This window comes from Hydractinia symbiolongicarpus, chromosome 5, assembly GCF_029227915.1.
Source record: "Hydractinia symbiolongicarpus strain clone_291-10 chromosome 5, HSymV2.1, whole genome shotgun sequence".
In the NCBI taxonomy this organism is placed as follows: domain Eukaryota; kingdom Metazoa; phylum Cnidaria; class Hydrozoa; order Anthoathecata; family Hydractiniidae; genus Hydractinia; species Hydractinia symbiolongicarpus.
In genome coordinates this window covers 9418356-9437806 of record NC_079879.1, presented here as the reverse complement: position 1 = coordinate 9437806, position 19451 = coordinate 9418356, and the positions used below count along the sequence as shown (strand labels likewise).

Sequence of the window (19451 nt, the reverse complement as noted above, 5' to 3'; positions counted from 1 at the left end):
TGTAAATAACCGAATTATGTTGTGTATCGACTTCAAACATAACGAAATATACTTCTTAATCATCGCATTGCAGCAGAGTGTTTTGAACAAGACATATATGGTTAACAATCTTATATCAGCCGTGATCGTATAGTGGTTAGTACATTGCGTTGTGGCCGCAATAACCCAGGTTCGAATCCTGGTCACGGCATTACAAGAATCAGTGATAGGAAAGTGAACCTATATTTCTGTATCGATTAAAATATCTCCGTTCGCTAGAGAAAACAGTCCTATGCATTCATTTTGTTTTTTCTTTTTAAATAACCGAATTATGTTGTGTATCGACTTCAAACATAACGAAATATACTTCTTAATCATCGCATTGCAGCAGAGTGTTTTGAACAAGACATATATGGTTAACAATCTTATATCAGCCGTGATCGTATAGTGGTTAGTACATTGCGATGTGGCCGCAATAACCCAGGTTCGAATCCTGGTCATTTTATTAGTAGAATCTGTGATAGGAAGTTAACGTGTACTTCTGTATCGATTAAATTGTCTCCGTTCGATAGAGAAAACAGTCCTATGCATTCATTTTGTTTATTCTTTTTAAAAAACCGAATTATGTTGTGTATCGACTTCAAACATAACGAAATATACTTCTTAATCATCGCATTGCAGCAGAGTGTTTTGAACAAGACATATATGGTTAACAATCTTATATCAGCGTGATCGTATAGTGGTTAGTACATTGCTTTGTGGCCGCAATAACCCAGGTTCGAATCCTGGTCACGGCATTACAAGAATCAGTGATAGGAAAGTGAACATATATTTCTGTATCGATTAAATTGACCCCGTTCGCTTGGATGAACAGCTCCTGATGCTTTAATTTTGTTCGTTTTCTTTACAACACCGAATTATGTTGGGTATTGACTTCAAACATACGAAGTATATTTCCTAATCAACGCATTGCAGCTCAGTGTTTTGAACAAGACATATACAGATAACAATCTCACATCAGCCGTGATCGTATAGTGGTTAGTACATTGCGTGTGGCCGCAATAACCCAGGTTCGAATCCTGGTCACGGCATTACAAGAATCAGGGATAGGAAAGTGAACATATATGTCTGTATCGATTAAAATATCTCCGTTCGCTAGAGAAAACAGTCCTATCAATACATTTTGTTATTTTCTTTATATCACCGAATTATGTTGTGTATCTGCCTCAAACGTAACGTGATATACTTCTTAATCATCGCCTTGCAGCAGAGTGCTTTGAACAAGGCATGTATAGTCTATCCCACATAAACCGTGATCGTATAGTGGTTAGTACATTCCGTTGTGGCCTCAATAACCCAGGTTCGAATCCTGGTCACGGCATTACAAGAATCGGTGATAGGAAAGTGAACATATATTTCTGTATTGATTAAATTGACCCCGTTCGCTTGGATGAACAGCTCCTGATGCTTTAATTTTGCTTGTTTTCTCTATTACACCGAATTATGTTGTGTATCGACTTCAAACATAACGTAATACATTTCTTAATCAACGCATTGCAGCACAGTGTTTTAAACAAAAGACATATATAGATAACAATCTCACATCAGCCGTGATCGTATAGTGGTTAGTACATTGCGTTGTGGCCGCAATAACCCAGGTTCGCATCCTGGTCATTTCATTAGCAGAATCTGTGATAGGAAGTTAACGTGTACTTCTGTATCGATTAAATTGTCTCCGTTCGATAGAGAAAACAGTCCTATGCATTCATTTTGTTTATTCTTTTTACATAACCGAATTATGTTGTGTATCGACTTCAAACATAACGAAATATACTTCTTAATCATCGCATTGCAGCAGAGTGTTTTGAACAAGACACATATGGTTAACAATCTTATATCAGCCGTGATCGTATAGTGGTTAGTACATTGCGTTGTGGCCGCAATAACCCAGGTTCGAAGCCTGGGCACGGCATTACAAGAATCAGTGATAGGAAAGTGAACATATATTTCTGTATCGATTAAATTGACCCCGTTCGCTTGGATGAACAGCTCCTGATGCTTTAATTTTGCTTGTTTTCTCTATTACACCGAATTATGTTGTGTGTCGACTTCAAACATAACGTAATACATTTCTTAATCAACGCATTGCAGCTCAGTGCTTTGAACAAGACATATACAGATAACAATCTCACATCGGCCGTGATCGTATAGTGATTAGTACATTGCGTTGTGGCCGCAATAACCCATGTTCGAATCCTGGTCACAGCATTACAAGAGTCAGTGATAGGATAGTGAACATGTACTTCTGTATCAATTAAATTGTCTCCGTTCGCTAGAGAAAACAGTCTTATGCATTTATTTTGTTTATTTTCTTTATATAACCGAAAGATGTTGTGTATCGACTTCAAACATAACGAAATTTACTTCTTAATCATCGCATTGTAGCAGAGTGTTTTGAACAAGACATATATGGTTAACAATCTCATATGAGCCGTGATCGTATAGTGGTTAGTACATTGCGTTGTGACCGCAATAACCCAGGTTCGAGTCCTGGTCATTTCATTAGAAGAATCTGTGATAGGAAGTTAACGTGTACTTCTGTATCGATTAAATTGTCTCCGTTCCATAGAGAAAACAGTCCTATGCATTCATTTTGTTTATTCTTTTTAAATAACCGAATTATGTTGCGTATCGACTTCAAACATAACGAAATATCCTTCTTAATCATCGCATTGCAGCAGAGTGTTTTGAACAAGACATATATGGTTAACAATCTTTTATCAGCCGTGATCGTATAGTGGTTAGTACATTGCGTTGTGGCCGCAAAAACCCAGGTTCGAATCCTGGTCACGGCATTACAAGAATCAGTGATAAGAAAGTGAACATATATTTCTGTATCGATTAAAATATCTCCGTTCGCTAGAGAAAACAGTCCTATGAATTAATTTTGTTATTTTCTTTATATCACCGAATTATGTTGTGTATCGGCTTCAAACATAACGTAATATACTTCTTAATCATCGCCTTGCAGCAGAGTGTGTTGAACAAGGCATGTATAGTCAATCTAACATAAGCCGTGATCGTATAGTGGTTAGTACATTGCGTTGTGGCCGCCATAACCCAGGTTCGAATCCTGGTCACGGCATTACAAGAATCAGTGATAGGAAAGTGAACATATATTTCTGTATCGATTAAATTGACCCCGTTCGCTTGGATGAACAGCTCCTGATGCTTTAATTTTGCTTGTTTTCTCTATTACACCGAATTATGTTGTGTGTCGACTTCAAACAAAACGTAATACATTTCTTAATCAACGCATTGCAGCTCAGTGCTTTGAACAAGACATATACAGATAACAATCTCACATCGGCCGTGATCGTATAGTGATTAGTACATTGCGTTGTGGCCGCAATAACCCATGTTCGAATCCTGGTCACGGCATTACAAGAGTCAGTGATAGGATAGTGAACATGTACTTCTGTATCAATTAAATTGTCTCCGTTCGCTAGAGAAAACAGTCCTATGCATTTATTTTGTTTATTTTCTTTATATAACCGAAAGATGTTGTGTATCGACTTCAAACATAACGAAATTTACTTCTTAATCATCGCATTGTAGCAGAGTGTTTTGAACAAGACATATATGGTTAACAATCTCATATGAGCCGTGATCGTATAGTGGTTAGTACATTGCGTTGTGACCGCAATAACCCAGGTTCGAGTCCTGGTCATTTCATTAGAAGAATCTGTGATAGGAAGTTAACGTGTACTTCTGTATCGATTAAATTGTCTCCGTTCCATAGAGAAAACAGTCCTATGCATTCATTTTGGTTATTCTTTTTAAATAACCGAATTATGTTGCGTATCGACTTCAAACATAACGAAATATCCTTCTTAATCATCACATTGCAGCAGAGTGTTTTGAACAAGACATATATGGTTAACAATCTTTTATCAGCCGTGATCGTATAGTGGTTAGTACATTGCGTTGTGGCCGCAAAAACCCAGGTTCGAATCCTGGTCACGGCATTACAAGAATCAGTGATAGGAAAGTGAACATATATTTCTGTATCGATTAAAATATCTCCGTTCGCTAGAGAAAACAGTCCTATGAATTAATTTTGTTATTTTCTTTATATCACCGAATTATGTTGTGTATCGGCTTCAAACATAACGCAATATACTTCCTAATCATCGCCTTGCAGCAGAGTGTTTTGAACAAGGCATGTATAGTCAATCTAACATAAGCCGTGATCGTATAGTGGTTAGTACATTGCGTTGTGGCTGCAATAACCCAGGTTCGAATCCTGGTCATTTCATTAGTAGAATCTGTGATAGGAAGTTAACGTGTACTTCTGTATCGATTAAATTGTCTCCGTTCGATAGAGAAAACAATCCTATGCATTCATTTTGTTTATTCTTTTTAAATAACCGAATTATATTGTGTATCGACTTCAAACATAACGAAATATACTTCTTAATCATCGCATTGCAGCAGAGTGTTTTGAACAAGACATATATGGTTAACAATCTTATATCAGCCGTGATCGTATAGTGGTTAGTACATTGCGTTGTGGCCTCAATAACCCAGGTTCGAATCCTGGTCACTTCATTGGACGAATCTGTGATAGGAAGTTAACGTGTACTTCTGCATCGATTAAATTGAGTTCGTTCGATAGAGAAAACAGTCCTATGCATTCATTTTGTTTCTTCTTTTTAAATAACCGAATTATGTTGTGTATCGACTTCAAACATAACGTAATACATTTCTTAATCAACGCATTGCAGCACAGTGTTTTAAACAAAAGACATATATAGATAACAATCTCACATCAGCCGTGATCGTATAATGGTTAGTACATTGCGTTGTGGCCGCAATAACCCAGGTTCGAATCCTGGTCACGCCATTACAAGAATCAGGGATAGGAAAGTGAACATATACTTCTGTATCGATTAAAATATCACCGTTCGCTAGAGAAAACAGTCCTATGAATTCATTTTGTTATTTTCTTTATATCACCGAATTATGTTGTGTATCGGCTTCAAACATAACGTGATATACTTCTTAATCATCGCCTTGCAGCAGAGTGTTTTGAACAAGGCATGTATAGTCTATCCCACATAAACCGTGATCGTACAGTGGTTAGTACATTCCGTTGGGGCCTCAATAACCCAGGTTCGAATCCTGGTCACGGCATTACAAGAATCGGTGATAGGAAAGTGAACATATATTTCTGTATTGATTAAATTGACCCCGTTCGCTTGGATGAACAGCTCTTGGTGCTTTAATTTTGCTTGTTTTTTCTATTACACCGAATTATGTTGTGAATCGACTTCAAACATAACGTAATACATTTCTTAATCAACGCATTGCAGCACAGTGTTTTGAACAAGACATATATAGATAACAATCTCACATCAGCCGTGATCGTATAGTGGTTAGTACATTGCGTTGTGGCCGCAATAACCCAGGTTCGCATCCTGGTCATTTCATTAGCAGAATCTGTGATAGGAAGTTAACGTGTACTTCTGTATCGATTAAATTGTCTCCGTTCGATAGAGAAAACAGTCCTATGCATTCATTTTGTTTATTCTTTTTACATAACCGAATTATGTTGTGTATCGACTTCAAACATAACGAAATATACTTCTTAATCATCGCATTGCAGCAGAGTGTTTTGAACAAGACACATATGGTTAACAATCTTATATCAGCCGTGATCGTATAGTGGTTAGTACATTGCGTTGTGGCCGCAATAACCCAGGTTCGAAGCCTGGGCACGGCATTACAAGAATCAGTGATAGGAAAGTGAACATATATTTCTGTATCGATTAAATTGACCCCGTTCGCTTGGATGAACAGCTCCTGATGCTTTAATTTTGCTTGTTTTCTCTATTACACCGAATTATGTTGTGTGTCGACTTCAAACATAACGTAATACATTTCTTAATCAACGCATTGCAGCTCAGTGCTTTGAACAAGACATATACAGATAACAATCTCACATCGGCCGTGATCGTATAGTGATTAGTACATTGCGTTGTGGCCGCAATAACCCATGTTCGAATCCTGGTCACAGCATTACAAGAGTCAGTGATAGGATAGTGAACATGTACTTCTGTATCAATTAAATTGTCTCCGTTCGCTAGAGAAAACAGTCTTATGCATTTATTTTGTTTATTTTCTTTATATAACCGAAAGATGTTGTGTATCGACTTCAAACATAACGAAATTTACTTCTTAATCATCGCATTGTAGCAGAGTGTTTTGAACAAGACATATATGGTTAACAATCTCATATGAGCCGTGATCGTATAGTGGTTAGTACATTGCGTTGTGACCGCAATAACCCAGGTTCGAGTCCTGGTCATTTCATTAGAAGAATCTGTGATAGGAAGTTAACGTGTACTTCTGTATCGATTAAATTGTCTCCGTTCCATAGAGAAAACAGTCCTATGCATTCATTTTGTTTATTCTTTTTAAATAACCGAATTATGTTGCGTATCGACTTCAAACATAACGAAATATCCTTCTTAATCATCGCATTGCAGCAGAGTGTTTTGAACAAGACATATATGGTTAACAATCTTTTATCAGCCGTGATCGTATAGTGGTTAGTACATTGCGTTGTGGCCGCAAAAACCCAGGTTCGAATCCTGGTCACGGCATTACAAGAATCAGTGATAAGAAAGTGAACATATATTTCTGTATCGATTAAAATATCCCCGTTCGCTAGAGAAAACAGTCCTATGAATTAATTTTGTTATTTTCTTTATATCACCGAATTATGTTGTGTATCGGCTTCAAACATAACGTAATATACTTCTTAATCATCGCCTTGCAGCAGAGTGTGTTGAACAATGTATGTATACTCAATCTAACATAAGCCGTGATCGTATAGTGGTTAGTACATTGCGTTGTGGCCGCCATAACCCAGGTTCGAATCCTGGTCACGGCATTACAAGAATCAGTGATAGGAAAGTGAACATATATTTCTGTATCGATTAAATTGACCCCGTTCGCTTGGATGAACAGCTCCTGATGCTTTAATTTTGCTTGTTTTCTCTATTACACCGAATTATGTTGTGTGTCGACTTCAAACATAACGTAATACATTTCTTAATCAACGCATTGCAGCTCAGTGCTTTGAACAAGACATATACAGATAACAATCTCACATCGGCCGTGATCGTATAGTGATTAGTACATTGCGTTGTGGCCGCAATAACCCATGTTCGAATCCTGGTCACGGCATTACAAGAGTCAGTGATAGGATAGTGAACATGTACTTCTGTATCAATTAAATTGTCTCCGTTCGCTAGAGAAAACAGTCCTATGCATTTATTTTGTTTATTTTCTTTATATAACCGAAAGATGTTGTGTATCGACTTCAAACATAACGAAATTTACTTCTTAATCATCGCATTGTAGCAGAGTGTTTTGAACAAGACATATATGGTTAACAATCTCATATGAGCCGTGATCGTATAGTGGTTAGTACATTGCGTTGTGACCGCAATAACCCAGGTTCGAGTCCTGGTCATTTCATTAGAAGAATCTGTGATAGGAAGTTAACGTGTACTTCTGTATCGATTAAATTGTCTCCGTTCCATAGAGAAAACAGTCCTATGCATTCATTTTGGTTATTCTTTTTAAATAACCGAATTATGTTGCGTATCGACTTCAAACATAACGAAATATCCTTCTTAATCATCACATTGCAGCAGAGTGTTTTGAACAAGACATATATGGTTAACAATCTTTTATCAGCCGTGATCGTATAGTGGTTAGTACATTGCGTTGTGGCCGCAAAAACCCAGGTTCGAATCCTGGTCACGGCATTACAAGAATCAGTGATAGGAAAGTGAACATATATTTCTGTATCGATTAAAATATCTCCGTTCGCTAGAGAAAACAGTCCTATGAATTAATTTTGTTATTTTCTTTATATCACCGAATTATGTTGTGTATCGGCTTCAAACATAACGTAATATACTTCCTAATCATCGCCTTGCAGCAGAGTGTTTTGAACAAGGCATGTATAGTCAATCTAACATAAGCCGTGATCGTATAGTGGTTAGTACATTGCGTTGTGGCTGCAATAACCCAGGTTCGAATCCTGGTCATTTCATTAGTAGAATCTGTGATAGGAAGTTAACGTGTACTTCTGTATCGATTAAATTGTCTCCGTTCGATAGAGAAAACAATCCTATGCATTCATTTTGTTTATTCTTTTTAAATAACCGAATTATATTGTGTATCGACTTCAAACATAACGAAATATACTTCTTAATCATCGCATTGCAGCAGAGTGTTTTGAACAAGACATATATGGTTAACAATCTTATATCAGCCGTGATCGTATAGTGGTTAGTACATTGCGTTGTGGCCTCAATAACCCAGGTTCGAATCCTGGTCACTTCATTGGACGAATCTGTGATAGGAAGTTAACGTGTACTTCTGCATCGATTAAATTGAGTTCGTTCGATAGAGAAAACAGTCCTATGCATTCATTTTGTTTCTTCTTTTTAAATAACCGAATTATGTTGTGTATCGACTTCAAACATAACGAAATATACTTCTTAATCATCGCATTGCAGCAGAGTGTTTTGAACAAGACATATATGGTTAACAAACTTATATCAGCCGTGATCGTATAGTAGTTAGCACATTGCGTTGTGGCCGCAGTAACCCCGGTTCGAATCCTGGTCACAGCATTACAAGAATCAGTGATAGGAAATTGAACATATATTTCTGTATCGATTAAAATGTCTCTGTTCGCTAGACAAAACAGTCCTATGAATTCACTTTGTTTATTTTCTTTATATCACCGAATTATGTTGTGTATCGGCTTCAAACATAACGTAATATACGTCTTAATCATCGCCTTGCAGCAGAGTGTTTTGAACAAGGCATATATAGCCAATCTCACATCAGCCGTGATCGTATAGTGATTAGTACATTGCGTTGTGGTTGCAATAACCCATGTTCGAATCCTGGTCACGGCATTACAAGAGCCAGTGATAGGATAGTAAACATGTACTTCTGTATCAATTAAATTGTCTCCGTTCGCTAGAGAAAACAGTCCTATGCATTTATTTTGTTTATTTTCTTTATATAACCGAATGATGTTGTGTATCGACTTCAAACATAACGAAATTTACTTCTTAATCATCGCATTGCAGCAGAGTGTTTTGAACAAGACATATATGGTTAACAATCTCATATGAGCCGTGATCGTATAGTGGTTAGTACATTGCGTTGTGGCCGCAATAACCCAGGTTCGAGTCCTGGTCATTTCATTAGAAGAATCTGTGATAGGAAGTTAACGTGTACTTCTGTATCGATTAAATTGTCTCCGTTCCATAGAGAAAACAGTCCTATGCATTCATTTTGTTTATTCTTTTTAAATAACCGAATGATGTTGCGTATCGACTTCAAACATAACGAAATATACTTCTTAATCATCGCATTGCAGCAGAGTGTTTTGAACAGGACATATATGGTTAACAATCTTGCATCAGCCGTGATCGTATAGTGGTTAGTACATTGCGTTGTGGCCGCTTTAACCCAGGTTCGAATCCTGGTCACGGCATTACAAGAATCAGTGATAGGAAAGTGAACATATATTTCTGTATCGATTAAATTGACCCCGTTTGCTTGGATGAACAGCTCCTGATGCTTTAATTTTGCTTGTTTTCTCTATTACACCGAATTATGTTGTGTATCGACTTCAAACATAACGAAATATACTTCTTAATCATCGCATTGCAGCAGAATGTTTTGAACAAGACATATATGGTTAACAATCTCATATGAGCCGTGATCGTATAGTGGTTAGTACATTGCGTTGTGGCCGCAATAACCCAGGTTCGAATCCTGGGCACTTCATTGGACGAATCTGTGATTGGAAGTTAACGTGTACTTCTGCATCGATTAAATTGAGTTCGTTCGATAGAGAAAACAGTCCTATGCATTCATTTTGTTTCTTCTTTTTAAATAACCGAATTATGTTGTGTATCGACTTCAAACATAACGAAATATACTTCTTAATCATCGCATTGCAGCAGAGTGTTTTGAACAAGACATATATGGTTAACAAAATTATATCAGCCGTGATCGTATAGTAGTTAGCACATTGCGTTGTGGCCGCAGTAACCCCGGTTCGAATCCTGGTCACAGCATTACAAGAATCAGTGATAGGAAAGTGAACATATATTTCTGTATCGATTAAAATGTCTCTGTTTGCTAGACAAAACAGTCCTATGAATTCACTTTGTTTATTTTCTTTATATCACCGAATTATGTTGTGTATCGGCTTCAAACATAACGTAATATACGTCTTAATCATCGCCTTGCAGCAGAGTGTTTTGAGCAAGGCATATATAGCCAATCTCACATGAGCCGTGATCGTATAGTGGTTAGTACATTGCGTTGTGGCTGCAATAACCCAGGTTCGAATCCTGGTCATTTCATTAGTAGAATCTGTGATAGGAAGTTAACGTGTACTTCTGTATCGATTAAATTGTCTCCGTTCGATAGAGAAAACAGTCCTATGCATTCATTTTGTTTATTCTTTTTAAATAACCGAATTATGTTGTGTATCGACTTCAAACATAACGAAATATACTTCTTAATCATCGCATTGCAGCAGAGTGTTTTGAACAAGACATATATGGTTAACAATCTTATATCAGCCGTGATCGTATAGTGGTTAGTACATTGCGTTGTGGCCGCAATAACCAAGGTTCGAATCCTGGTCACGGCATTACAAGAATCAGTGATAGGAAAGTGAACATATATTTCTGTTTATCAATTAAAATATCTCCGTTCGCTAGAGAAAACAGTCCTATAAATTCATTTTGTTATTTTCTTTATATCACCGAATTATGTTGTGTATCGGCTTCGAACATAACGTAATATACTTCTTAATCATCGCCTTGCAGCAGAGTGTTTTGAACAAGGCATGTATAGTCAATGTCACATAAGCCGTGATCGTATAGTGGTTAGTACATTGCGTTGTGGCCGCAATAACCCAGGTTCGAATCCTGGTCACGGCAATACAAGAATCAGTGATAGGAAAGTGAACATATATTTCTGTATCTATTAAATTGACCCGGTTCGCTTGGATGAACAGCTCCTGATGCTTTAATTTTGCTTGTTTTCTCTATTACACCGAATTATGTTGTGTATCGACTTCAAACATAACGTAATACATTTCTTAATCAACGCATTGCAGCTCAGTGCTTTGAACAAGACATATACAGATAACAATCTCACATCAGCCGTGATCGTATAGTGATTAGTACATTGCGTTGTGGCTGCAATAACCCATGTTCGAATCCTGGTCACGGCATTACAAGAGCCAGTGATAGGATAGTAAACATGTACTTCTGTATCAATTAAATTGTCTCCGTTCGCTAGAGAAAACAGTCCTATGCATTTATTTTGTTTATTTTCTTTATATAACCGAATGATGTTGTGTATCGACTTCAAACATAACGAAATTTACTTCTTAATCATCGCATTGCAGCAGAGTGTTTTGAACAAGACATATATGGTTAACAATCTCATATGAGCCGTGATCGTATAGTGGTTAGTACATTGCGTTGTGGCCGCAATAACCCAGGTTCGAGTCCTGGTCATTTCATTAGAAGAATCTGTGATAGGAAGTTAACGTGTACTTCTGTATCGATTAAATTGTCTCCGTTCAATAGAGAAAACAGTCCTATGCATTCATTTTGTTTATTCTTTTTAAATAACCGAATTATGTTGCGTATCGACTTCAAACATAACGAAATATACTTCTTAATCATCGCATTGCAGCAGAGTGTTTTGAACAGGACATATATGGTTAACAATCTTATATCAGACGTGATCGTATAGTGGTTAGTACATTGCGTTGTGGCCGCATTAACCCAGGTTCGAATCCTGGTCACGGCATTACAAGAATCAGTGATAGGAAAGTGAACATATATTTCTGTATCGATTAAATTGACCCCGTTCGCTTGGATGAACAGCTCCTGATGCTTTAATTTTGCTTGTTTTCTCTATTACACCGAATTATGTTGTGTATCGACTTCAAACATAACGTAATACATTTCTTAATCAACGCATTGCAGCTCAGTGCTTTGAACAAGACATATACAGATAACAATCTCACATCACCGTGATCGTATAGTGGTTAGTACATTGCGTTGTGGCCGCAATAACCCAGGTTCGAATCCTGGTCACGGCATTTCAAGAATCAGTGATAGGAAAATGAACATATATTTCTGTATCTATTAAATTGACCCCGTTCGCTTGGATGAACAGCTCCTGATGCTTTAATTTTGCTTGTTTTCTCTATTACACCGAATTATGTTGTGTATCGACTTCAAACATAACGTAATACATTTCTTAATCAACGCATTGCAGCTCAGTGCTTTGAACAAGACATATACAGATAACAATTTCACATCAGCCGTGATGGTATAGTGATTAGTACATTGCGTTGTGGCCGCAATAACCCATGTTTGAATCCTGGTCGCGGCATTACAAGAGCCAGTGATAGGATAGTGAACATGTACTTCTGTATCAATTAAATTGTCTCGGTTCGCTAGAGAAAACAGTCCTATGCATTTAATTTGTTTATTTTCTTTATATAACCGAATGATGTTGTGCATCGACTTCAAACATAACGAAATTTACTTCATAATCATCGCCTTGCAGCAGAGTGTTTTGAACAAGACATATATGGTTAACAATCTCATATGAGCCGTGATCGTATAGTGGTTAGTACATTGCGTTGTGGCCGCAATAACCCAGGTTCGAATCCTGGTCATTTCATTAGTAGAATCTGTGATAGGAAGTTAACGTGTACTTCTGTATCGATCAAATTGTCTCCGTTCGATAAAGAAAACAGTCCTATGCATTCATTTTGTTTATTCTTTTTAAATAACCGAATTATGTTGTGTATCGACTTCAAACATAACGAAATATACTTCTTAATCATCGCATTGCAGCAGAGTGTTTTGAACAAGAAATATATGGTTAACAATCTTATATCAGCCGTGATCGTATAGTGGTTAGTACATTGCGTTGTGGCCGCAATAACCCAGGTTCGAATCCTGGTCACGGCATTACAAGAATCAGTGATAGGAAAGTGAACATATATTTCTGTTTATCGATTAAAATATCTCCGTTCGCTAGAGAAAACAGTCCTATGAATTCATTTTGTTATTTTCTTTATATCAACGAATTATGTTGTGTATCGGCTTCGAACATAACGTAATATACTTCTTAATCATCGCCTTGCAGCAGAGTGTTTTGAACAAGGCATGTATAGACAATGTCACAAAAGCCGTGATCGTATAGTGGTTAGTACATTGCGTTGTGGCCGCAATAACCCAGGTTCGAATCCTGGTCACGGCATTACAAGAATCAGTGATAAGAAAGTGAACATATATTTCTGTATCTATTAAATTGACCCCGTTCGCTTGGATGAACAGCTCCTGATGCTTTAATTTTGCTTGTTTTCTCTATTACACCGAATTATGTTGTGTATCGACTTCAAACATAACGTAATACATTTCTTAATCAACGCATTGCAGCTCAGTGCTTTGAACAAGACATATACAGATAACAATCTCACATCAGCCGTGATCGTATAGTGATTAGTACATTGCGTTGTGGCTGCAATAACCCATGTTCGAATCCTGGTCACGGCATTACAAGAGCCAGTGATAGGATAGTGAACATGTACTTCTGTATCAATTAAATTGTCTCCGTTCGCTAGAGAAAACAGTCCTATGCATTTATTTTGTTTATTTTCTTTATATAACCGAATGATGTTGTGTATCGACTTCAAACATAACGAAATATACTTCTTAATCATCGCATTGCAGCAGAGTGTTTTGAACAAGAAATATATGGTTAACAATCTTATATCAGCCGTGATCGTATAGTGGTTAGTACATTGCGTTGTGGCCGCAATAACCCAGGTTCGAATCCTGGTCACGGCATTACAAGAATCAGTGATAGGAAAGTGAACATATATTTCTGTTTATCGATTAAAATATCTCCGTTCGCTAGAGAAAACAGTCCTATGAATTCATTTTGTTATTTTCTTTATATCAACGAATTATGTTGTGTATCGGCTTCGAACATAACGTAATATACTTCTTAATCATCGCCTTGCAGCAGAGTGTTTTGAACAAGGCATGTATAGACAATGTCACAAAAGCCGTGATCGTATAGTGGTTAGTACATTGCGTTGTGGCCGCAATAACCCAGGTTCGAATCCTGGTCACGGCATTACAAGAATCAGTGATAAGAAAGTGAACATATATTTCTGTATCTATTAAATTGACCCCGTTCGCTTGGATGAACAGCTCCTGATGCTTTAATTTTGCTTGTTTTCTCTATTACACCGAATTATGTTGTGTATCGACTTCAAACATAACGTAATACATTTCTTAATCAACGCATTGCAGCTCAGTGCTTTGAACAAGACATATACAGATAACAATCTCACATCAGCCGTGATCGTATAGTGATTAGTACATTGCGTTGTGGCTGCAATAACCCATGTTCGAATCCTGGTCACGGCATTACAAGAGCCAGTGATAGGATAGTGAACATGTACTTCTGTATCAATTAAATTGTCTCCGTTCGCTAGAGAAAACAGTCCTATGCATTTATTTTGTTTATTTTCTTTATATAACCGAATGATGTTGTGTATCGACTTCAAACATAACGAAATTTACTTCTTAATCATCGCATTGCAGCAGAGTGTTTTGAACAAGACATATATGGTTAACAATCTCATATGAGCCGTGATCGTATAGTGGTTAGTACATTGCGTTGTGGCCGCAATAACCCAGGTTCGAATCCTGGTCATTTCATTAGTAGAATCTGTGATAGGAAGTTAACGTGTACTTCTGTATCGATCAAATTGTCTCCGTTCGATAGTGAAAACAGTCCTATGCATTCATTTTGTTTATTCTTTTTAAATAACCGAATTATGTTGTGTATCGACTTCAAACATAACGAAATATACTTCTTAATCATCGCATTGCAGCAGAGTGTTTTGAACAAGAAATATATGGTTAACAATCTTATATCAGCCGTGATCGTATAGTGGTTAGTACATTGCGTTGTGGCCGCAATAACCCAGGTTCGAAGCCTGGTCACGGCATTACAAGAATCAGTGATAGGAAAGTGAACATATATTTCTGTTTATCGATTAAAATATCTCCGTTCGCTAGAGAAAACAGTCCTATGAATTCATTTTGTTATTTTCTTTATATCACCGAATTATGATGTGTATCGGCTTCAAACATAACGTAATATACTTCTTAATCATCGCCTTGCAGCAGAGTGTTTTGAACAAGGCATGTATAGTCAATCTCGCATAAGCCGTGATCGTATAGTGGTTAGTACATTGCGTTGTGGCCGCAATAACCCAGGTTCGAATCCTGGTCATTTCATTAGTAGAATCTGTGATAGGAAGTTAACGTGTACTTCTGTATCGATCAAATTGTCTCCGTTCGATAGAGAAAACAGTCCTATGCATTCATTTTGTTTATTCTTTTTAAATAACCGAATTATGTTGTGTATCGACTTCAAACATAACGAAATATACTTCTTAATCATCGCATTGCAGCAGAGTGTTTTGAACAAGAAATATATGGTTAACAATCTTATATCAGCCGTGATCGTATAGTGGTTAGTACATTGCGTTGTGGCCGCAATAACCCAGGTTCGAAGCCTGGTCACGGCATTACAAGAATCAGTGATAGGAAAGTGAACATATATTTCTGTTTATCGATTAAAATATCTCCGTTCGCTAGAGAAAACAGTCCTATGAATTCATTTTGTTATTTTCTTTATATCAACGAATTATGTTGTGTATCGGCTTCGAACATAACGTAATATACTTCTTAATCATCGCCTTGCAGCAGAGTGTTTTGAACAAGGCATGTATAGTCAATGTCACAAAAGCCGTGATCGTATAGTGATTAGTACATTGCGTTGTGGCCGCAATAACCCAGGTTCGAATCCTGGTCACGGCATTACAAGAATCAGTGATAGGAAAGTGAACATATATTTCTGTATCTATTAAATTGACCCCGTTCGCTTGGATGAACAGCTCCTGATGCTTTAATTTTGCTTGTTTTCTCTATTACACCGAATTATGTTGTGTATCGACTTCAAACATAACGTAATACATTTCTTAATCAACGCATTGCAGCTCAGTGCTTTGAACAAGACATATACAGATAACAATCTCACATCAGCCGTGATCGTATAGTGATTAGTGCATTGCGTTGTGGCTGCAATAACCCATGTTCGAATCCTGGTCACGGCATTACAAGAGCCAGTGATAGGATAGTGAACATGTACTTCTGTATCAATTAAATTGTCTCCGTTCGCTAGAGAAAACAGTCCTATGCATTTATTTTGTTTATTTTCTTTATATAACCGAATGATGTTGTGTATCGACTTCAAACATAACGAAATTTACTTCTTAATCATCGCATTGCAGCAGAGTGTTTTGAACAAGACATATATGGTTAACAATCTCATATGAGCCGTGATCGTATAGTGGTTAGTACATTGCGTTGTGACCGCAATAACCCAGGTTCGAGTCCTGGTCATTTCATTAGAAGAATCTGTGATAGGAAGTTAACGTGTACTTCTGTATCGATTAAATTGTCTCCGTTCCATAGAGAAAACAGTCCTATGCATTCATTTTGTTTATTCTTTTTAAATAACCGAATTATGTTGCGTATCGCCTTCAAACATAACGAAATATACTTCTTAATCATCGCATTGCAGCAGAGTGTTTTGAACAAGACATATATTGTTAACAATCTTATATCAGCCGTGATTGTATAGTGGTTAGTACATTGCGTTGTGGCCGCAATAACCCAGGTTCGAATCCTGTTCAAGGCATTACAAGAATCAGTGATAGGAAAGTGAACATATATTTCTGTATCGATTAAAATATCTCCGTTCGCTAGAGAAAACAGTCCTATGAATTCATTTTGTTATTTTCTTTATATCACCGAATTATGATGTGTATCGGCTTCAAACATAACGTAATATACTTCTTAATCATCGCCTTGCAGCAGAGTGTTTTGAACAAGGCATGTATAGTCAATCTCGCATAAGCTGTGATCGTATAGTGGTTAGTACATTGCGTTGTGGCCGCAATAACCCAGGTTCGAATCCTGGTCATTTCATTAGTAGAATCTGCGATAGGAAGTTAACGTGTACTTCTGTATCGATCAAATTGTCTCCGTTCGATAGAGAAAACAGTCCTATGCATTCATTTTGTTTATTCTTTTTAAATAACCGAATTATGTTGTGTATCGACTTCAAACATAACGAAATATACTTCTTAATCATCGCATTGCAGCAGAGTGTTTTGAACAAGAAATATATGGTTAACAATCTTATATCAGCCGTGATCGTATAGTGGTTAGTACATTGCGTTGTGGCCGCAATAACCCAGGTTCGAAGCCTGGTCACGGCATTACAAGAATCAGTGATAGGAAAGTGAACATATATTTCTGTTTATCGATTAAAATATCTCCGTTCGCTAGAGAAAACAGTCCTATGAATTCATTTTGTTATTTTCTTTATATCAACGAATTATGTTGTGTATCGGCTTCGAACATAACGTAATATACTTCTTAATCATCGCCTTGCAGCAGAGTGTTTTGAACAAGGCATGTATAGTCAATGTCACAAAAGCCGTGATCGTATAGTGATTAGTACATTGCGTTGTGGCCGCAATAACCCAGGTTCGAATCCTGGTCACGGCATTACAAGAATCAGTGATAGGAAAGTGAACATATATTTCTGTATCTATTAAATTGACCCCGTTCGCTTGGATGAACAGCTCCTGATGCTTTAATTTTGCTTGTTTTCTCTATTACACCGAATTATGTTGTGTATCGACTTCAAACATAACGTAATACATTTCTTAATCAACGCATTGCAGCTCAGTGCTTTGAACAAGACATATACAGATAACAATCTCACATCAGCCGTGATCGTATAGTGATTAGTGCATTGCGTTGTGGCTGCAATAACCCATGTTCGAATCCTGGTCACGGCATTACAAGAGCCAGTGATAGGATAGTGAACATGTACTTCTGTATCAATTAAATTGTCTCCGTTCGCTAGAGAAGACAGTCCTATGCATTTATTTTGTTTATTTTCTTTATATAACCGAATGATGTTGTGTATCGACTTCAAACATAACGAAATTTACTTCTTAATCATCGCATTGCAGCAGAGTGTTTTGAACAAGACATATATGGTTAACAATCTCATATGAGCCGTGATCGTATAGTGGTTAGTACATTGCGTTGTGACCGCAATAACCCAGGTTCGAGTCCTGGTCATTTCATTAGAAGAATCTGTGATAGGAAGTTAACGTGTACTTCTGTATCAATTAAATTGTCTCCGTTCCATAGAGAAAACAGTCCTATGCATTCATTTTGTTTATTCTTTTTAAATAACCGAATTATGTTGCGTATCGACTTCAAACATAACGAAATATACTTCTTAATCATCGCATTGCAGCAGAGTGTTTTGAACAAGACATATATTGTTAACAATCTTATATCAGCCGTGATTGTATAGTGGTTAGTACATTGCGTTGTGGCCGCAATAACCCAGGTTCGAATCCTGTTCAAGGCATTACAAGAATCAGTGATAGGAAAGTGAACATATATTTCTGTATCGATTAAAATATCTCCGTTCGCTAGAGAAAACAGTCCTATGAATTCATTTTGTTATTTTCTTTATATCACCGAATTATGATGTGTATCGGCTTCAAACATAACGTAATATACTTCTTAATCATCGCCTTGCAGCAGAGTGTTTTGAACAAGGCATGTATAGTCAATCTCGCATAAGTCGTGATCGTATAGTGGTTAGTACATTGCGTTGTGGCCGCAATAACCCAGGTTCGAATCCTGGTCACGGCATTACAAGGAATCAGTGATAGGAAAGTGAACATATATTTCTGTATCGATTAAATTGACCCCGTTCGCTTGGCTGAACAGCTCCTGATGCATTTATTTTGTTTATTTTCTTTATATAGCCGAATGATGTTGTGTATCGACTTCAAACATAACGAAATTTACTTCTTAATCATCGCATTGCAGCAGAGTGTTTTGAACAAGACATATATGGTTAACAATCTCATATGAGCCGTGATCGTATAGTGGTTAGTACGTTGCGTTGTGGCCGCAATAACCCAGGTTCGAGTCCTGGTCATTTCATTAGAAGAATCTGTGATAGGAAGTTAACGTGTACTTCTGTATCGATTAAATTGTCTCCGTTCCATAGAGAAAACAGTCCTATGCATTCATTTTGTTTATTCTTTTTAAATAATCGAATTATGTTGCGTATCGACTTCAAACATAACGAAATATACTTCTTAATCATCGCATTGCAGCAGAGTGATTTGA

The 19451-nt window shown here is 37.1% G+C and overlaps 20 non-coding genes across 20 annotated transcripts; all 20 read left to right on the top strand.

The window, feature by feature from the left end:
- The first annotated feature begins 118 nt into the window (after positions 1 to 118).
- Positions 119 to 190, top strand: Trnah-gug (transfer RNA histidin (anticodon GUG)). The gene has a single exon. It is a non-coding gene; the product is annotated as a tRNA-His (tRNA).
- A 2572-nt stretch (positions 191 to 2762) lies between these two features.
- Positions 2763 to 2834, top strand: Trnah-gug (transfer RNA histidin (anticodon GUG)). The gene has a single exon. It is a non-coding gene; the product is annotated as a tRNA-His (tRNA).
- A 218-nt stretch (positions 2835 to 3052) lies between these two features.
- Trnah-gug (transfer RNA histidin (anticodon GUG)) lies at positions 3053 to 3124 on the top strand. The gene has a single exon. It is a non-coding gene; the product is annotated as a tRNA-His (tRNA).
- Positions 3125 to 3935: 811 nt separating this feature from the next.
- Trnah-gug (transfer RNA histidin (anticodon GUG)) lies at positions 3936 to 4007 on the top strand. The gene has a single exon. It is a non-coding gene; the product is annotated as a tRNA-His (tRNA).
- Positions 4008 to 6575: 2568 nt separating this feature from the next.
- Trnah-gug (transfer RNA histidin (anticodon GUG)) lies at positions 6576 to 6647 on the top strand. Its single transcript has one exon. It is a non-coding gene; the product is annotated as a tRNA-His (tRNA).
- A 218-nt stretch (positions 6648 to 6865) lies between these two features.
- On the top strand, positions 6866 to 6937 carry Trnah-gug (transfer RNA histidin (anticodon GUG)). The gene has a single exon. It is a non-coding gene; the product is annotated as a tRNA-His (tRNA).
- An 811-nt stretch (positions 6938 to 7748) lies between these two features.
- Positions 7749 to 7820, top strand: Trnah-gug (transfer RNA histidin (anticodon GUG)). The gene has a single exon. It is a non-coding gene; the product is annotated as a tRNA-His (tRNA).
- Positions 7821 to 10675: 2855 nt separating this feature from the next.
- Trnah-gug (transfer RNA histidin (anticodon GUG)) lies at positions 10676 to 10747 on the top strand. Its single transcript has one exon. It is a non-coding gene; the product is annotated as a tRNA-His (tRNA).
- Positions 10748 to 10967: 220 nt separating this feature from the next.
- Trnah-gug (transfer RNA histidin (anticodon GUG)) lies at positions 10968 to 11039 on the top strand. Its single transcript has one exon. It is a non-coding gene; the product is annotated as a tRNA-His (tRNA).
- Positions 11040 to 12145: 1106 nt separating this feature from the next.
- Trnah-gug (transfer RNA histidin (anticodon GUG)) lies at positions 12146 to 12217 on the top strand. The gene has a single exon. It is a non-coding gene; the product is annotated as a tRNA-His (tRNA).
- Positions 12218 to 13028: 811 nt separating this feature from the next.
- On the top strand, positions 13029 to 13100 carry Trnah-gug (transfer RNA histidin (anticodon GUG)). Its single transcript has one exon. It is a non-coding gene; the product is annotated as a tRNA-His (tRNA).
- Positions 13101 to 13320: 220 nt separating this feature from the next.
- Trnah-gug (transfer RNA histidin (anticodon GUG)) lies at positions 13321 to 13392 on the top strand. Its single transcript has one exon. It is a non-coding gene; the product is annotated as a tRNA-His (tRNA).
- Positions 13393 to 13910: 518 nt separating this feature from the next.
- Positions 13911 to 13982, top strand: Trnah-gug (transfer RNA histidin (anticodon GUG)). Its single transcript has one exon. It is a non-coding gene; the product is annotated as a tRNA-His (tRNA).
- A 220-nt stretch (positions 13983 to 14202) lies between these two features.
- Positions 14203 to 14274, top strand: Trnah-gug (transfer RNA histidin (anticodon GUG)). Its single transcript has one exon. It is a non-coding gene; the product is annotated as a tRNA-His (tRNA).
- An 811-nt stretch (positions 14275 to 15085) lies between these two features.
- Trnah-gug (transfer RNA histidin (anticodon GUG)) lies at positions 15086 to 15157 on the top strand. The gene has a single exon. It is a non-coding gene; the product is annotated as a tRNA-His (tRNA).
- Positions 15158 to 15670: 513 nt separating this feature from the next.
- Positions 15671 to 15742, top strand: Trnah-gug (transfer RNA histidin (anticodon GUG)). The gene has a single exon. It is a non-coding gene; the product is annotated as a tRNA-His (tRNA).
- Positions 15743 to 15962: 220 nt separating this feature from the next.
- Trnah-gug (transfer RNA histidin (anticodon GUG)) lies at positions 15963 to 16034 on the top strand. The gene has a single exon. It is a non-coding gene; the product is annotated as a tRNA-His (tRNA).
- A 1394-nt stretch (positions 16035 to 17428) lies between these two features.
- Trnah-gug (transfer RNA histidin (anticodon GUG)) lies at positions 17429 to 17500 on the top strand. Its single transcript has one exon. It is a non-coding gene; the product is annotated as a tRNA-His (tRNA).
- Positions 17501 to 17720: 220 nt separating this feature from the next.
- On the top strand, positions 17721 to 17792 carry Trnah-gug (transfer RNA histidin (anticodon GUG)). Its single transcript has one exon. It is a non-coding gene; the product is annotated as a tRNA-His (tRNA).
- Positions 17793 to 18893: 1101 nt separating this feature from the next.
- On the top strand, positions 18894 to 18965 carry Trnah-gug (transfer RNA histidin (anticodon GUG)). Its single transcript has one exon. It is a non-coding gene; the product is annotated as a tRNA-His (tRNA).
- The last annotated feature ends 486 nt before the right edge of the window (positions 18966 to 19451 follow it).